The sequence below is a fragment of the Lutjanus erythropterus genome, chromosome 12 (genome assembly GCF_056507025.1).
Source record: "Lutjanus erythropterus isolate fLutEry1 chromosome 12, fLutEry1.hap2, whole genome shotgun sequence".
Classification (NCBI taxonomy): domain Eukaryota; kingdom Metazoa; phylum Chordata; class Actinopteri; order Lutjaniformes; family Lutjanidae; genus Lutjanus; species Lutjanus erythropterus.
In genome coordinates, this window is record NC_139328.1 from 34,587,790 (window position 1) to 34,607,289 (window position 19,500).

Here is a 19,500-nt window from a genome sequence, read left to right on the forward strand (position 1 = left end):
ATTGTGGTCATTTTATGATTTATAACAGATATATAACAGATTTCTCCTTTAAACCTCAATAAACTTGGGTAAAAATTCTAATCCTAAATCAAGGTCTTCTCAGATGTTCTCACTTAGAATGTTCCTCATCTTTATACTTTGTGGGGTTATTTTTATTTACTTATAAGTTATGGAAATGCTGTGACTATGACAGCCCTTTGTCTAAAAGGTCTTGTGTAACAGACCCTCACAGCCTTTGTTTCCTTTCCCACATCCTTTTGCATCATCCCTGTTCATCAATCTGTTCATAAATCAGTTGTTTATTATGGAAATGAACAACTGTCTCACCAAGACTTAAAGGTGCGATGTGTAAGAATTGGGCACCTGTCAAATTCATACTTCAGATATATAGGAGGCAGCATATCACCAGAGTAACAGCTAACTGTAACTGCCATTAGCTAGTTAGCTCAGTTATTCAGTATTAAGTGTGCCTAAGTGGAGCATGACGCACTCTGGACTTAGACTGCATCAGAACTGCATCAGCATCAGAACTGGACCACGGAGCGAGGTGGCCTGGTCTGATGAATCATGTTTTCTTTTACATCACGTGGGGGGAACCACCGACATCCCAGAATGCATCTTTTTATAATGTTAGGGCTTTGCAATCAAGAAATGTGGTTATAATGGAAGTGTATGGGGAAATTTCATCCACAAAGGAAGAAAAAGTTAAAATCTGATGGTGCACAAAAACTAACTGTTGTTACTAATCTTTGATATATCCAAGACTGTGATAACAGGTAAAAAAAAATCTCCAGTGTCCAATATTTTTTTTATATTGAAAATCAGTCATTTTGTGTGTTTTTCCCCAAAATCAGTGACACCACTTCTAAAATTGGCATTTAAAATATTAAAATTCTAATTTTTAAAAAATATTTAGTAGTTTTGATCAGAACTGAGGTTAATTAACATATTTATGCAAAAAAGTTGAAAAAAAAATATTTGAAATATTTTTACAGCAGTTTTGTTAGTAGCTGTTTTCAGCCTACAGTATGTTATTGACCTTTTAAAAATTTTTAAATTAAATTTCCTAAAATCACATAAAATCACATATCACAAAAATTCAATCCATACGATGTAAAATAGTGAAAGTTATGACCAAATTTATAGTGGAGATGGATGAAAACCAGAGGGTTAAGCTCATAATTAGTTTGGTAAAAACTTGAATTCAGGTATGGTTGTGTATTTGTGTTGAATAAGGAAAACAGGTGTAAGAATATTTCATTATGTGAGTTTTATTTGTTTATTTTTAGATTAAAGTGGTATAACAAGACAGGGCTAGCTAGTTAGCATGCTAACCTCTGTAGAGATCTCACAGATAATTCATACCCTGCACATCTCTGACATAACATAAACACTGTAATTAATTTAAACACAGTATATTCAATTCCATACTGGCACACAAAATATTTCTGCAATTCTATAATATGTAGTGGCTTTAATTTTATCTCTCCCATAATATTCCCATTCTTGTTGGATAGATTACATATATTGTATATATTTTAATGTGAAAGTTCATTATTGGCTTTGGAATTGGTGTTTTGAGAGAATCGAAACTTAATCCTAAATCCACTTACTCACTTTTTTCTGGAGTTTTCAAACATCTAAAATGGTCTTCATCAACCACAGGATCTGCTCAGATGCAGTGGAGTTGGTTCAGTTGTCAGCACAGTCATACAAAGGCTCCATAAAAACCTGTGAAGAGAAAGTAACATGAAAATTAGTCAGTCAAAGAGACAAAACACTAAGATGAGGTACTCGCACCTATTGCCAGTCAGCCTGAATCATTTCAGAAGCAAGGAAGGAAGTGACACGTGACTCGAGAAAGGTCTGAGACCACTTTGATGTGCACTGGAAATAACTGACATTTTCACAAGCAGAGTTTTTCCACATACTTCAATGAAAAACCCATTTGAGGGCTTAATGCTTTAAAGGTAAAGCATATAAAAAATAAAGTCTCACATGTAAGCACTTCATGCTTGGTATTTGCTGCAGTGTGCACCTGCTTATTATTTTCAAAAGTCAAAATTTAATAGTGAATCAAAGGTTACTATACTAAAAAAACATACAGTAAGAACACTAGGATGTAAAGATACAAGGTGTTTTATTTATCATGTAACAGGACTGTCAAATGAGATTCAGCTGTAGTTTTCTATTTGACTGATTGATTGGTAAAAGATAGATAAAAATATAGACAAAATGGATTAATAATGTGGAGTGCTGAGGATGAATTGGGCAGTCTCACAGCCTGATGGAGGAAGCTGATGGTAGCAGGGTGAACAGGCTGTAGCTGGGGTGTGTTGTCTTTTAGTATCCTCAGTTTTTCTCTCCTGGGTCATGCACATCCCATGAGGCCAGTTTGTGATGTTTCCCATCAGGGTGCTTTCTGCTGGGGATAACAAGAACACAGCATGTGAAATGTGTGTTCTCGAGTTTCTGTAAGAAATTCAGCCGTTTCTGAGCCTTCTTGACCAGGCTGAAGATGTGTGATGTCCATGGCAGGCTCTCTATGATGCTGATTCCCAGGAACCTAAGACTGTTGACCTGTTCCACCACAGCTCCACTCATTTAGATGGGGCTGTGCGTCCTCACCTCCTTTCTCTGAAAAGCAACATTTGCCTATGCTGACGATGAGCAGTAGGTTGTTTTCTGTGCACCATTCTGCAGATTTCCTCCTGATATGAAATCTCATCGTTGTTTTACATCCGTCCAATGATGGTGGTGATCATCTGCAAACTTTCTCCATGTTGGGGTCAGCAGTCATGGGTGTACAGTGTGAACAGGAGGGGGATGAGCATACAGCCCTGGGGAACTCCAGTGTTGAACTCTAAAGTTGAGGAAGTGACACTGCCAAGCTGGACTGTCTAGGCTCTGTTTGTGAGGAATTCCATTCTCCAAGTGACCCTTCGCTAACCTCCGCCCTCCTGAGTTGCTGTTGCTACTGCCAAACTTTTCATTCTCAGACTGCAAATATGCAGTTCACAGTGATAACAGTGGCAGATTTAACGCCAAAATTAGGAGTAATTTTTGAAATACGAAGTCTTTGATTACTTAGACAGGTAAACAGAAGCAGCTTCTCATTTCTAGTTCACAACAGTGGATTTTGTTGGTTAAATTAACAACTCTCAAAAGCAGATTTCATAATTGTAGCTAGCCAAAGTAAGCTAATGCTAATCTTGAGTCAGCCAAGAAGTCTGTCTCCAGCTGATGTTTTAATGTTTCCATCTGACACACTTAAAACAAGAATCCTGTGAAAGTGTATGTAAAGTTAACTAACAGCTACATACCTGATAAAACATTAAGGCTAAAACTCTGAAGCTAAAGCAAACACTGGTCAGATGGTGAAATACAACAGGGATATGTACATGCTTTATGACAGAAATACACTCATTAACATGGTAAAAGGAAGCACAAGGATTAGACTGGTGCAACAGACCTTGAGATAGTCGCCCAACAAGACCAGCCTCAGGAAGAGAGCTGGGATAAGAGTTAAGCTAACATGGCTTAGACCTCAGAGAGTGAGCCAGAAAGAGATGCATTGTCCCACTTTGGTTCAGCACCAGCCCACATCCTCCTCCTCAACATCCTCACATAACAAATGTAAACGGTAACCAGCTAGCTAGCTAGTAAGTTAGTGTTGGTTAGCCCAGTATGCTAACATTCACAGTTGATGTTAGGGCGGATAAACACAAAGTTTAACCCATTCCCCACATGTGTGCTCTTGACAGGCCTGCGGCGCCCAAGTTATGGTTGCTAATCTATGATTGGGCAGTTGCTGTTTGGAGGCGGGGCTTAGCGATTAAGGTGAGTGGAGGGTAGTTGAGATGGCGTCCTCTGTGGATCTGTTGGTTCTGAATGCAAACTTGTGAGGGTTAAGTCTGGCTGGGATTCTGTTCTTTATGTGCTGGAGAACCACATATAAAGCAACAGAAATGAAAAACCCTGGATGACCCAGTCTGTGTTATGGTGTTGTTAAATCCAGATTGTACTGTTTTAGATCAGAGAGAACTCTTGCTCTGGTGGTGCAGAGGACGAGAGACGCTGCTGAAGTGTCCCTGTACACCAGTTCAAGTGTTGGTCTCTGTAGCTGACCCTTCCCCCTGACCTCTGACCTTAAACTTAAATCATATCATGTTTTCTCTGACTCTCCTCTGTACATCATCACCAGTGTTAGAGCAGGTTCACCCATTTCTTTCATGTCATTACAGAGCCCCCTGCTGGATGCAACAGGAAAAAATACATTCACAAATACAGACACACTGTGGGAGGATCTGAATTGGCTTCATAAGAGGAAGCTGAAAGGAAGCTCCCCAGATCAATAAAACTGAATGTTGTTATAATTTTATTATGTGTTTCAACAATGCTTTAACAGGATGCTGCAGTGATTGTGTTTGACATTGCCATAAATTGTGGGCACTTAACATAATTCAATAAAGAATAGTGAAAATGTGTGTTGCCTGCACTGCCCAAATGCATTTTATAGTGTTTCTCCCCTTTCCAGCATTCATGTGCTGTCAGAATAATCTGGAGAATGAGTTGCCAACTTGGAAATTACAAGTCTGAACAATGACTCAGGAAGTTAGAGAAGACTTTGGTACACAATGTGTCGAGTTGCTCTCTTTTGATGTTATACATGCAGAAACGAGGTGGACGAAAGTAAATGTTCACATATTAGGGGTTCAAGCAGCATTGCTCATTGCGGTCCCATGTGGGGCTGTAACAAATGATAATGTTTTTGCAATCATGTCAAAAATGGCTTGGTATAGACTCAAAATTCTTTCACTGTTTTAATCGTTCAATTCATTTGCATCTTTTCTCAATTGGTCTTCTGCTTAAAAAATGGCTTGACTATGACTTTTTCTTCATTTTATCAAAAATCCTTTCAGACTGTTGGACCAGGAGGTCAAAAATGAGGCAGCTACAGACGCTGCTGATCTAAAGTTATCAAAGAAATTTAGATACATCAGCCCATTTTTTTGAACAAGCTAATCAATCATTACCTAAACAGCTAATTTTCAAGAATTTACAACAACTCGTGATTTATTGAGATACTGATGGGAAAATTGAGACACGTTCTTGAGTTCACTGAGCTTGTGTGAGCACATTCTTCACCTTGAGGGGGCGCCACAAATGGGAAAAGTTTATATCTCATTACTGGCTGAATGGATTCATACGAACATTATTGGGACACTCAGTTCATAATGATTGATTAAAATAGATGTGGTTTATTACACAAATCTAAATTTTTAGACATTTCAGGATCCGAACTTGAAAAAACAAAATTAATTAATCTGTGCGTCTGCTGAATTGTTATAAGAGTTTGGTTCATTTCCATCCATGGTCAATTCAGAAAGCTGTCACACTGTATTTTTCAAAATATGCATTAAAAAGGGATAGTTCACCCCAAAATTCAGTCATAATCTACTCACCCTCATGCTGATTGAAGTTTAAGTTTTTAGTCCACAAAACGCTGCTGGAGTTTGACAGAAAAACAGCGTTTCAGAATTGCTCCAAACAGTGGAAGTGAATGGTGACCAGTTTTCAAATGAAGAAAAAACAAACAGACATAAAATGCCACCATGCTGCTCATCTGGTCTAATCCAAGTCTCCTAAAGTCTGAACACACTGTTCACTTGTGCACATACACCATCACACCACATGCACCCAGTTCAGATGGTGTGCACACACATGTGAATGTAGTTCCATGTTAAGGATCTAGACTAAAAACATGATGTAAATGCAGTTTGTCTAGTCAACCTGGCATGTTGGGGCTTTAGGAGACATAAAGTTATAATCCTTAGTAGCTGTCCACAGAGTGACTTGGATTAATAAGAGAAGTTGTGATAACATGTCAGACAGAAACAGATTCAATATAATAGTATAGTAAGATAAATCTTCACTGGAGTCTCATCGGTGTAGCCATGGCCATGTCTTTCAAACTCTGATGACATCATCATGCAGAGTAATTTTCTCAAACTTGACAAATCTCTTCCAGAGACACACATTATGCAACTGTCCTCACAGGCTATCATGGAGTACTACTCATGATCAGTAAAACAGTCATCAGTGGAGAATGGCGCTTCACTGAGGTAATATCAGATTTTAAAAATATGGCTGTAATACAGTCCCAAGGTTATTGTGTAAAAGCGACTTATTTTAGTTACACTGGCAGAGTCACAGCTCCAAAAGTGCTCATTTGCAGATATATTTGGCTTAAGGAGCTCTTCTGTTTTCTTTTAAAGACATTTTTTGGCCATTTTTGCTTTCGTTCTGATAATGACAGCTGAAGATATGACAGGAAACAGGGCTGAGGGAGAGGGGATGACACGCAGCAAGTGGGCTGCAGGCGGGAGTCAAACCAGCAGCCGGTGCAGGGAACTGATAGCCTCAGTACATGGGGGACATGTTCTACCAGCTGAGCTACAGGGACGCCCCAGCACTTCTATTTGAAGATATTTTTTTGGCTTCATGAGAAAGTATGGTGGTTCAGACATGAGCAGAAAACATGCAACAGAGGAAGTGATCCAGGGATGTTGAGATCTTCAGGACCGAGCCCCCCACTCGCAAATATTGATGTGCCAGAGATGTAGTGAGCTCAGTTCAACATAGTTAAATTAACTCTGTATTTATGGGACAGAAACATCTATATGCTAAACTCATAGTCTAAATCTCTACAGATCAAACTGAAATGACAGTGACATGAACACAGTGTTTTCCAGAGGTGGTCAGTGAGCAGAGGACCTGGCTGTGCTGAGCTGTGTGTTGTAATGCTTCATTCTAACAGCAGAGGGCAGCAAAGGTACATATCGATCTTTTATCCAACATTCAAATCTTCAGTAGTGCAGAGAGGAGCTTTGAAGGCCGTGATCAGTTTGAGAACATCGTTCATTATTTTAACAACACAGAGTTGACAAAATTAATTTTTTTTATTTCATAGTGAGTAGCCATTTTAATTTTTAAAGCCTCTGTACAGCCACACTGTTTTCAGTTAACCTGGCTGATTGGACCTGTGCTCAGGACTGTGTGAAGGACCTCAGCCTCCTGTTAGCTTTGTTATACCTGTTAGGATGGGAAAAATCACACCTTTATCAATCATACTGTTTGATGAGATTAGTGACCTAATAAATACTCATCAAAACACAAACCAACCTTGAACCTGAGCAGAAACTTTTCAGACTTTAAAGTGTCTCACAGTTCTCTTAATGCAAATCAAATTACACATTTTAAACCATAATGATCATTTAGCTTTAATTTAAAAGGGGTGTGTGGTGTCTGAAGTTCTACTTTATATGATTTGCTCTGTTAAGGTGACAAAGGTCTTTAGCTCAAATCTTAAGGGAGTGTTAAGAATGTGGTACCTCTAGGTTTTGGGAGGTCTTCTTCATGTTTTGACATACCTTAGACAACAGTCCCTTTAATGTATACCATATGTGTGAAGTTGTTTGTGGAACAAAGGACACCCAAATGTATATAAGCCACGTTACATGACTTGTGGGCAGAGAGATTCATATTGGCTTCGAGTCCTCTCACAGGCAAACCATGGTGCCTGGTCGATGCTGAACTATTTTGTAATAAACTTTTTATTATATAATCAAGTCGGTGTCAGCGGATGTTTTCTTCATCATCTTCACATCATCACTACTCAAGAAACAACAGGTGCAGTAAAGGTTCAGACACATATGATAGTAATATGATTTCGTGAATTTGTTGAAAAATAGAAAGTTTATCAGTGCATGAGCTGTATTCATTTTTTAAACCAGTAAGTGAAGTAATGGAAAATCAAAGAAAAAGAAAATCAAAGAAAATAAAATCCATTTTAAAACAAAGATCATTATATTAGCAGATTTTTATACCTATGTTATCAGTAGGTGTTGTTAGTTTTAGATTTTGAAGGATTTTAACATATTTTTTAAATTGAATTAAGTTGTGAATTCTTGTCTGGGACAAGGCTGTTTTATGGCACAGAGCAACTTTTGAAATAAAAAGTATTAAGCAAACCATTACACATATTTCACTTATATAAATACCTAAAAATACATTTGGTATTTATTGGAGTTATTTTATTGTTTATTTATTGTTGCTGTATAGTGTGTATGTTACATAATACTGCACATAGTATATTATATATCATATACTTTATATTTATCTGTATTTACTGTACACAAATATATTTTTTTTTTATTGCAATGTATGTAATGTATATAGCATTTTTATGTCATCTAATTTCTTCTGGTTTATTTCATTCCAAGAGTCCTTAATATTTTTTAGCTGATCTGTGTGCAGCTGTGAAGTCTTATCTCAGTATGTCTGATACTGATGGATCATCTTAGTAACTGATTACAAGTTTTGGGGTTTTTTTCATTTTCAGGCCATTTTCCTGATACTTTTGGAAAGACACATCATACATGAGGACAGTAATTCTTACATTATATACTATCTTGTGTGTTAGGATGCCTCAGTTAGACCAACACGATTCTTAAACTGAATATGAACTGAATATGACCTGCTCTTCACTGTCTTCCCCTGAGGAGACGTCTCCTGCTCTACTGGCAATAAAACTGGTTTCTTTCTGAAGTGTTTTTTTTTACTAATCTTCTGCCTCATTAGACACAGTCTCAGAGTGAAGAGTATGTGGAAATTGGCGAGATCAGCCTCCTAATGTCCTCCAGTGGCACAGACATTCCAGATATACAAGATGTGTGTCAGTTCAACCCATTCAGCCCCATAAATAACCTTTTGAAATGTATCCAGATACTCAAACCACAACGCTGCCTAACACTGTTTTGGCCAACAAATAATAGCTATAGGCTAGGGTGGTGATACATGGTAACGTGGGCGTCGGCAGAAGCTCACGCAAAGCATCCTGGTGAAGGAGCTGAGAGCACGGCTCCGTGAGCAGGAGAACTCAGATGTCTCAGTCAATACAGCAGCACTGAGGAATTTACTGCTTCAACTGACTACATTTAACATCAACACTGACTGGGCATCCGCATGAAAAGTGGTGAATTTTCCCTTTAATAGTCTGTTCATGTTTTAATAAATCCATACAGACATTTGCAATTTCTAGATGTGAGATGAGAGGACAGATCCATTTGTGTAAGCGTAATTTAAAAAAAAAAAAAAAGATGAATAATGTAAATTATATGTGCATTTGTATTCTTTGAAAGTCATAAGACTTATTATCTGACAGCTAATGTATTCATTGAATGTGCCAGTAAGAAAAATAGACGGCTTTATTTTCAGGACATTATAATTTCTTGTTTATTACTGCAGTATTTAGTAGCACTAGCAGCACATTTGTTTAAAATAATTACACAAAGTAAATAGTTAGTTTGGCACAGATGCTGGAAAGGCTGCAGGTAGGTGTTTTATCCTGATGGGTTTTGGATCAACATGAAAGCCCGAACATTTTTAAGTATGAATACTTCCTCACTCTACAGTAACATACTTTAAATATGGCCGAAATTGTGGGCTACATTTGGACCAAAGTGGACAGACCAAATGCAGCCCAATTTTCAATGTCTAATTCGGGGCTAAATGTGGACCAAATTGGACGGACCAAACACGGTTCAATTTTCAACGTCTATTTTTTGGCTACATTTGGACCAAATCATATGGTCCAAACACGGCCCAGTTTTTGAGGACTATTTTTGGACTAGATGTGGACCAACTCAGCCAGTCCAAACATGGCCCAATTTTGAACTTCTAATTTTTTCAGCTAAATGTGGACCAAACCAGACGGACCGAATATGGTTCAATTTTCAACGTCTATATTTGGCCTACATTTGGACCAAGTATGGACGCTGTCTCTCTCTACATTAACATACTTAACACATGGCCAAATTTTTGGGCAACAGTTGGACCAAATCATATGGACCAGACACGGCCCAGTTTTCGAAGACTGTTTTTGGGCTCAATGTGGACGAACATGGTTGGACCAAACATAGCCCAATTTTCAACTTTTAATTTTGGGCTAAATATGGATCAAACTGGATGGACCAAACACGGCCCAGTTTTGAAAGTCTATTTTTGGGCTAAATTTGGAACAAATCAGACGATTTTTGGGCTAAATAAAGGCCGACCAGATTTGAAAGAAATGATGCCGGGTGGGTAATATCTGAAAAGACGATGTATTCATTGGGTGTGGCAGCAAGAAAAAACAGATGGCTTGATTTTCAGTACATTACAATTATGAATGACTGTTGTATTTAGTAACAATAACAGTACATTTGTTTACAGTAATGATACAAAGTAAACAGCTAGTTTGACCAAGATGAACATGCTGGAAAGGCTGCGGCTTGATGTTTTATGCTGGTGGGTTTTGGCTCAACAGAAAGCCTAAAAGTGTTTTTAAGTATGGATACTGTCTCACTCTACATTGACATACATGATATGAGAAGGTACACATATACAGTACTGTAAAATTGTGAGTGAAGTCCTGAGACTTGTCTGTCTGTTGTACTTCTGAATCGTCTTTTCAAACACAACAGAGCAGAGGACATCTGATACCGACAGGCGACTGTAATAAAACACTAACTTTGTCCTGGTACATAAACAGAGTAAACAGCAGCCTGAGTCGTCCTGACATGACACCAAACAACCACACCTTGAAACATCCACCTGACTTTGGCTTCAAATATTTGAACAAGCCTGAGGTGCGTTTGATTTACTCGGCCAGACAGAGGTGACTGAACAGAACATGTTTTCAAACCAGCTAATCCTCCGTATTTACTCAAAGGATAAAGCTGGTGTTAGTCTGTATTTTTCTTCTTTGACAAGTAATTCTGTGGAAAAATCAAACTAACAATGGATTAGTCTCTCAGTGCTTCCTGACTTCCCTATCGTGTCTGTTCCGCCAAGCACACTGGTTTCCACTTTAGATATGAATATCTAAAGGGACAGATCACCCCAGAATCTAAAATACACGTTTTTCCCCTCACCTGTTTATCCATCTAGATAACTTTGGTGTGAACTGCAGTAGAATCTACCTGAACTACTTTCATTCTCCTAGAAAGACAGTAGTTCCTGAAACTGGTCCAATAAGGTCTGTGAGTTATCTTGAGTAACCAAGTCATCATTTTTAGAAAGAGACACTGGTTTTTAATTTTTCAAATGCATATTTGGTGCTCTGGACACACAAGCCGAGCACCATTTAGTCCCATTATGTTGAAGAGAAGGCAGACATCTTTATGGCCAATATTTCCAAAACTCTGCAGCTCACACCAAAATTATCTAGATGGATAAACAGCACTACAGGCCAGAGGAAAAATATGTATTTTTGATTTTGGGGTGAACTATCCCTTTAAAGATTAAAAACAACTCACAGACAATTTCATTTTGTAAAACGGCTCGGTAGTTTTCTAAAAAAAAAAAAGTTGCTAACTGTAGTTTGTACCAAATGTTACTCAAACAAGAGAAAATAATGCATTTGTCTGGCACTATTTTCAGTGGCGGATTAATTCGCATTTGGTGCTCTAGTGAGTATTTGGGGTAGCAGGACAGTGTGTGTTGGATTGAGTCAAAACTGTTCCTGGTAATGAAGGAACATGTCACCCAGTGCAACAGTGTGGCTCATGTATGTGTTTTTAATAGTTTTTGAACACAGATCTATACAGTATAACTGTACATACATCAGGCTACACAGACAATACTTCAATTTACTGTTTACAAAGTAGAAAAAAAATCACCATTTCAGTTCAGGGTATTAGTAAGTCAGTGTTGTAGTTTATTGTTGCTTTACAGTAACAGTCATCAGTTCTCACAGTTTATTTCAGCTCAGTTTGTTACACAGTACTTTTAATGACTCTACACACACACACACACACACACACACACACACACACACAAACACAAACACACACACCAGGCCCCATTAACACCTGCTATTAACATGTGATCTGTGTCTGAGTACATTATCTGGATAATGACATCTGTTCTGACTGTGCCCTGTGATCAACTGTCCATATGCAAATTAGCTGGTGGGGGTGGGGGGGCTGTCAAGAGGCACGGTGCAGCTCAGGTCATGGAAAGCAATGCTACAAAAGGATGTCCTTCATAATTAAATCCCTTTTTGCGAGGGAAGACTCGCTAGCTGCTGCTGCTATTTGTAGCGTTTGATTAGTTTCCTGGAGCCCATTTTTTTTCGTAAGAATGTATTCATACTGCATGATTTACATTTGAGAGCCGATCACATTCTGATTCCATTGTGTTTGGCACAGCATCCAGATACAGGTTGCATTTTAATGCTAGGTGCAAATGGGGTACACACACTTAAAAGCAGTCCTTGTAATCCTTCCAAAGAGTAGTGTTCTACTGATGTTAATGGGGCTTGAAGCTGATAATTGTCCACATTTTCTGAAGATCGTCTGTATTTGACCATTTTTATTTATAGAAAATACAACGTAATCAACACTTTCCATGGAGAATCTGGGGGGGAGTTAAGGGTCCAAAAGGATAAAGCCACTATAAATACCAGATCAGGGGTCTGCAACCTTCACAATCATTTTTGGGGGAAGAAGAAAAAAAGAAAAAGAAAATCTGTCTGGAGCTGCAAATAAGAAATTCTGTCTTTCCCCCAAAGACTTTTCTGTTTTCTTGATTTGGCATCCATAGCAAGCTGATGGAGACTCAAGAAGACAACAAACTGTAGAGGAAAAGGCACGAAGCTTTAGACGGAGACTATTAGTTGACGAAATATTAAAACTTTTTTAAATTCTAGTATAGGCTACATGTTTTTACAGTTGGAGAATATAAAACTCCCTTTGAACTGTAAAAAATAACTGAGACAACTCAAAATGTCAATAGATGTTTGAGTTTTGAACTCAAACTTACGTTTTGAAATAAACTTTAAATAATTTTTTACCAACCTATAAAATTTATGTTTCTTCTTTAGATAGACTTGAATCTTTGAGTTTAGAAAGTAAGAAAAAGATGTATTTCAAAAATTGGTCAAAGTGAGCTGTGAACCAGATTATTTTGGTGCCTGAAAATTAAATTAATTAAATTTGATCATTCACTTTCACATAAATGAGTTTACCCTCTAATTTTTAAATACATTTTTTGAATTCCTAGAACTCACAGATTAGTTTAGAAAAATTAATAATCTCAACAAAAGATTAGGACTTTAAGAAATTTTATTTAGGCTCAAACCCCAAAAATCTAGGGGCTACGTGCAGCTCCGGAGCTGCAGGTTGCAGACCCCTGATATGGACCGTACTATTCAACATGTAGTCTGTAGTTTCAATCTGCATTTTCACACAGTTTGAACAGAGAAATATCGAGAGGACCTGATTCTCTGTAACATTAATAATAAAAATCTCAAGCAGCACATGGATTGAATTTCCTTGATGTTGATGCATATTAGTTCTTTCAGTTTGATAACTGACTGACTCAAGCAGGGAGAGTTTGTACATTTGATAGTTTAATAGACATCATTACCCAGAATTTATGTGGGCCTAATGTGGGTTTGGTTAACTAAATGTGTTGAGTGAATGTTAGATGAGCGCTCACACACTTCTGAATGCTCCACTCCAACACCAGAATATAATCGAAACAGTCTTAATGTACTCATTAAAATGTCAGTATTAGACCATATGATGCACTCTAATAGATGGAAATCGATGTAAACTCAACCTCCAACTCATTACCGCTATACTCCTATTTATATTCCATTATAGGCTGACTTAAAGCTGGACATTACACAGCAAACAGAGCAGACATGATGCCCTCTCAACCACCTCCACCATAACTGCGGTGGCACAGAAAACACTGAACAAGACTTTGAAAAAAATAAATAAATAACTCTACTGTCCAGCCACTGCAGTGTAGATGATATCTCATGATTTGAATCATTAAACTCCATCATTCTTTGCTTTATGATCAGAATATATGCACCATTTAATAAAATTTAGCAAGGAAAAAGCAGGGGCACAAACATCTTATACGACAGAAACACGAGGATTTAATAAGAAAAGAGATTTAAAATATTCATGAATTTAGCATTGTGGCGTTTACCTTTTAAAGACTACATTTGTTGTTGGAGCAGCTGATAACAGCCCGTTCTCATTCCCAGGTCTTCAAATTTTGTTTTGTCACATCCCTCGACCTCTCATACAGTTTTACAATGTAGCGTCCTTATTGGGACGGTCAAACATAGAGGTGTTTGTGTCCCGTACGAAACCAAATGTCAATGTTAGCTTAAGTTTTAAAGATAGTTTACTTCAACATCAAAACTGTGTATTTTCCCTCTGGGCATTTGTGCTGTTTATTCATCTAGATTTTTGTTGTTGTTGTTGTAAGTCTATCTTCTCTCAGTTATAATGGGACTAAATTAAACACAGCCTGTGGTGCACCAAAAATACATCTGAAAAACACTACAATATCTCTTTCCAGAAATCATGACCAGCAGTTTCATGTAGGAACTACTTTCATTCTGGTAGATTCTAAAGTAGCTCCGCTAGAGTCTACCACAGAAAGAAAGTTCCTATATGAAACTGCAACCACAACAAGGTCCGTGGATTATCTTGAGTAACCAGGTCATGTGTTTTGGAAAGAGAAACTGCTGTTGAGTTTTTCAAATGTATTTTTGGGTGCTTTGAGCACCACAAGCTGAGTCCCATTTATCTCATAAACTCTGCAACTCACACAAAAAAATTTAGATGGATGGATTGCTTTTGGTGTGAACTGTTCCTGGTTTTAACCCAAACCGTAATCTTGTAATATAACCTAGCCAAACTGTGACCATATACCATCTTAAATAGGCTTTCTGGCAGCATCCCATACTGATGCTAAAGGGGAGCTTTTGCGTCAGTATGAAATGCAGAAGGATGAGACAAAAAATGACAACCTGGAACAGGAACAGGCTGACTGACAGCAGCCTAGAAAAAGAAACTAGACTAAATTTCATTGAAAAGTTTTGTATATAACCTTTATTTTGAGTGCATTGATTACCATATGTTCAGCATTTAACAGGTTCTACAGTATCCGTTGACAAAATTCTTAAAATGTTAAATTGTTGAAATATATTTTATATGATGGTTTATACCAGTGAGATGCTACCACAGTAATAGCGGCTGGTTCTGTTGATTTTAAAAGGACAGTTCACCCCAAAATCAAAAATTCTTATTTTTCCCCTCTCCTGTAGTGCTATTTATCCACCTGGATTCTTTGTTGTGAGTTGCAGAGTTTTGTAGCTATCAGCTGTAGAGATGTCTGCCTTCTCTCCAGCATAATGGGACTAAATGGCACTCAGCTTGTGGTGCTGCAAGCACCGAAAAAATACATTTGAAAAATTAAAAAATCATGACTTGGTTACTCAAGATAATCCACAGACCTTGTTGTGAGCAGGTTCATGTGGGAACTGCACTTGGGGTGAACTGTCCCTTTAAGATATTTCCCTTTAATATTGACTTCAGTTGATTCAAAAGAAAATATAACAGCACAGCTTGTAAATTATGTGTTGAATTTGTCCAGTATAATGACAAACCTCTGGTGCACAAAGTGTGGATGCAGCAAATGTGTGTATGTTGAGTCTGTGAAGCTTTGTGTGTGTGTGTGTGTGTGTGTGTGTGTGTGTGTGTGTGTGTGTGTGTGTGTGTGTGTGTGTGCGGGTACATGTGTGGTTCATGTTTCCTCTTGTTTTGACAGCAGAGACGGGCTGGTTGTAAAGCCTCCTATCATCTAATCGGGACACAAACACACACACAGACGCACACACAAGCACAATAATACTCGAGACATGCCTACAGTGTCACACAGGCACAGGGAGGATGTTACACTCGTATATACAGTCAGAATGAAAGGGGGAGAAAAGGCTGAAAAGGACACACCTACAAACACACACTCACACACATCAATAGTTTCTTTGTCCGCCTTCAGTCTGCAGCTGATCTACCACCACATCAACTTTGCCTTTCCGTCTCTGTTTCCGCTCCTGTCTTCACACCTCTTCTTTCTTCTCTCCTGTAAAGAAGAGAAATATGGATCAGATTAAAAGAAAAGGGAAACCAGATGTGCTGTAAAACTTCAGGAAGAGGGGAACGTGGAGAGGAGAGAAAGGGAACTTTTTATTGCTCCTGTGTTTCTGTCCGCCACATTAAATTAGTAGTTTTACAACTTTTCCACCTCCTTCAGACTGAAAAAACTGCAACAAAGCTCCTCCAGAGAGAAGTGATCAAGCTGCGCTGTAAGACTTGATGATATTTCCATCTGCAGGGCTGTTCAAACCCTGACCTGGTGGGCACAATAATGACCAGCAGCCATCAGTCACAGGAGTATACCACTGAAGCTTCATATAAATCCTAATTTGCAATTTGCCATTCAGACTGACAGAAAAATGACTTATTAATATGAATTGTCTCAAGCTACAGTATATTAACCTGGTTATGCACTTATTCAGATTATTCTAGAGGACTGACTTATTTTTTTAAGAATACGAAAGTGAAATTCCTCAAGGGACTTCTCCAGTACTTTTGTTATATTGGAAAAACAAAAATGAAAGTAAAAACTAGAAGAAGTGCAGACCCTCCACCAAGCAACAGATTGTGAAGCACCTGCTGCAATGTCACCGCAACTGCCAGATGCAGAGATCTGCAAAGCTCCGCCAACATTAACATGACCCCCACATGCATTGTCCAGCTTCACAGCTTCACATGTGTAGCTCTAAGGATGGCAGTGGTGGTGGATCTGTCTGCTAGTTTGACCGTCAACTACTTTGGTCCACACTGAAATGTTTAAACAAGTATTAGATACCATGAAACTTTGTACAAAGAAATCTCTGTCTGGCTGTCTTTTGAATATCTTAAGAAACATTCAAGCGATCTACTTCACACATGGCGGGTGTATTTCTGCAGACCCAAGAACGTGCTGTGTGGAATTTGGTGTAATTTGGACACAAAACGTTCAATATTAATAACGTTTGAATAAACAGGCATGCAGCACTCTGTGCAGTAGGGTTGGGTGTCTACGGTATCTGTGTAAAACTTTTGTAAAACAGCTAAATGGCTTGACTGTACTCCACTGTACTGTAGTACTTCCTCAACGTAGGCGGAGCTGGTGAAAAAACATACACAGGGGTCCTGTTTTGGTCTTGAGAAGCTGCAGCTTTTATTCACAGACAAACCCAAACAGAAATTGTGAATTTATAGCGCTGTCACTGTACATTTACTGCCAGACCAATAACTTTACTGCTCACCTTTTCCTCCACTCGGCGCAAAAAAGTGTTTTCTACCTAACTTTTTTTCTGTTTAATTTATAGTTAGCCTTTCACTGGTTAAGGTTCAAGCCCAAAATCTGCAGCCTTTTAGAAAAATAGAAACCCCTTTGATTGAATGCTGCTATTGACCGGTTAAAAAGTAACTAATACTCAAATAATGCTCACTGCCTGTGGGCATGGTAGCAGGATCTTTATTTCCACAACAACATTTGCTCTTTTCAGCAGGTGATAGCCAGTTATATCTCATATTCTCACACTGTATATGCAGGTGACAGCAGATTCATGCAGGTAGCAGTATCTTTTGGCAGTGTGAAAAAAAAAGAAGAGAAAAAGCGATAATGATCTTGAGCAGCAGACTTTTACTTGTCACTATATGTCACCTGCACACTTCTTTCACGCTAGTTTTCTGTCTGATTTCCACTCAGCCAGTCTCCTCTCTCCTCCACTTCTTCCCTCACTCACAGGTCTTTTCTCAGGTGGATTTGTGCTGGAGATCAGTATCCGTTTACACTATAAACAACAGTCCTCTGTTCCTCCTCTCCTTTCATTCCCTGCCGTCCCTCTGTCTCCTCCTCTTTCATCCCTCTGGCGTTCTCGCCTCCCTTCGCCACAGTACCCCTTTACCTCCCTCCTCTCAACACACTTCCACTCTCACTCTGTTCTCCCTCTCATCTCTCCGTCCCTGGATAAGAGCTACAGTGAAGTCAGTTCAGATCGTCGCTGCCAGTCCATGGTATCACAGGGCTACAGTATATAAGCTATATCAAGCCGCTCTTCACGAAAAACCCTGAAGAGTGTCGCTCTGTAAAATAACTTCTGTGCTGTTCGCCTCGACCTTCAGAGTCTTAACACTGTGAACTGCAAAAAATATCTGTATCCAGTGAAACAGCAATGATTCAATGAAACAGAAAAACAGAAAACTGAATGACTGCTGAAGTCATTATGTGATCATGACTCCTAAAATACCAGGACTGCAAGAAAACACTCAGTTGCAGGATTTTCCTCTGTGGTAATGAGGTCACTGATCTTCTCAGGAAAGGGGTCATTTATTTAAAGAAGCACTCCACAGATTTTACAAATGAAGTTCAAGTTTACACATGAAAACTGCTGTTTAATGTCTTCTTTGGCTCTAGGGAAGGTTTTCAAACAGCGGTGACTTTAACATAAGCTATGAGTGGAAGATTGTCCTTCACATGTACACGAGGACCTTGATGACAGTTAAAGGAACCACACCTGGACAGGGTGGCTCTCTTTCTCCCCCTCGCAGATGAAGTGAATGAGCAGCTGCTCTTCCCCAGCCTCCTCCACATGCCCCTTTGTTAATTGTTTTTTATATCTCTCTGGTTAAGTCAACGCTCCCTTTGTTCACTTTGCCCACAGTGCACTCCAGGATACCTGTAGACAACCAATGGGGGTCATACCACTAACATTACCCCGCCAGAGAGGAAGCGACTTGAGGGTGAGCTGTTTTTTCCCTTTATTTCCACTGTTAGCTGCCAAGCTGGATAGTCAGAAGGGGGTCACTCTCTCTTCCCCTCAAATTCCAAGGCAGCATCCAATTTCCACTCTCCTCCAGCCTCCTCGTACGTCCCCTGAGAGAGCCACCCACCCTCAACAAAGTGAGGGAGGACAGTGTCGACTTCAACCGTACATAAACAGCTGACTAGATGTTAGCTGCCATGCTGGATGCTCAGCGACTAACAAGCTACATTCCCAGTTAACTAGCTAGCACTGCACCCCTGCAGGATTTCCTGGCCCACGGAGGCAAGACGGGGTTATTGCTGAAGCGTGGTGCACGATCCAGTCAAGTCAAGTTTTACTTATGTGATGTGAACCCAAAATCACAAATCATAATTAGCTTGTGGGTGTTTTACTCTCCAGTTCATGTCACATCACTGCAGGGAGCAACTAAAGGGTCAAGGGTGACAAAGAGGCATGACAGTGCACCTATGTGAGCTTGCAGGGTGACGTATGATTTCAAGCCTCTACTAGAGTCATACATAGAGCTGCAACGATTAATCAATAATTAATCTGCTATTAAATTGATCACTAACTATTTTGATAATCAATTAATTAATGCTTTAAGTCATTTTGAATAAAATATTTCAATTCTCTGATTCCAGCTTTTCATATAACAGTATACAGAATATTTTTGGGACATTTGAGAGCTCTGATCAACATTTTTCACTGTTTTCTAACATTTTATGGACCAGACAACTAATAGATTAATTGAGAAACTAATCGATAGATTA

The 19,500-nt window shown here is 38.8% G+C and overlaps 1 protein-coding gene across 1 annotated transcript in view; it reads right to left on the reverse strand.

Moving 5' to 3' along the window:
- Nucleotides 1–15,335: 15,335 nt before the first annotated feature.
- ca8 (carbonic anhydrase 8 (inactive)) overlaps nt 15,336–19,500 on the reverse strand; it is a 30,309-nt gene continuing 26,144 nt past the window's right edge. Inside the window, exon 9 of the mRNA XM_084733030.1 lies at nt 15,336–15,996. The gene's annotated coding sequence lies outside the window, so the exon portion shown is untranslated. The remainder of the gene's footprint in view (nt 15,997–19,500) is intronic.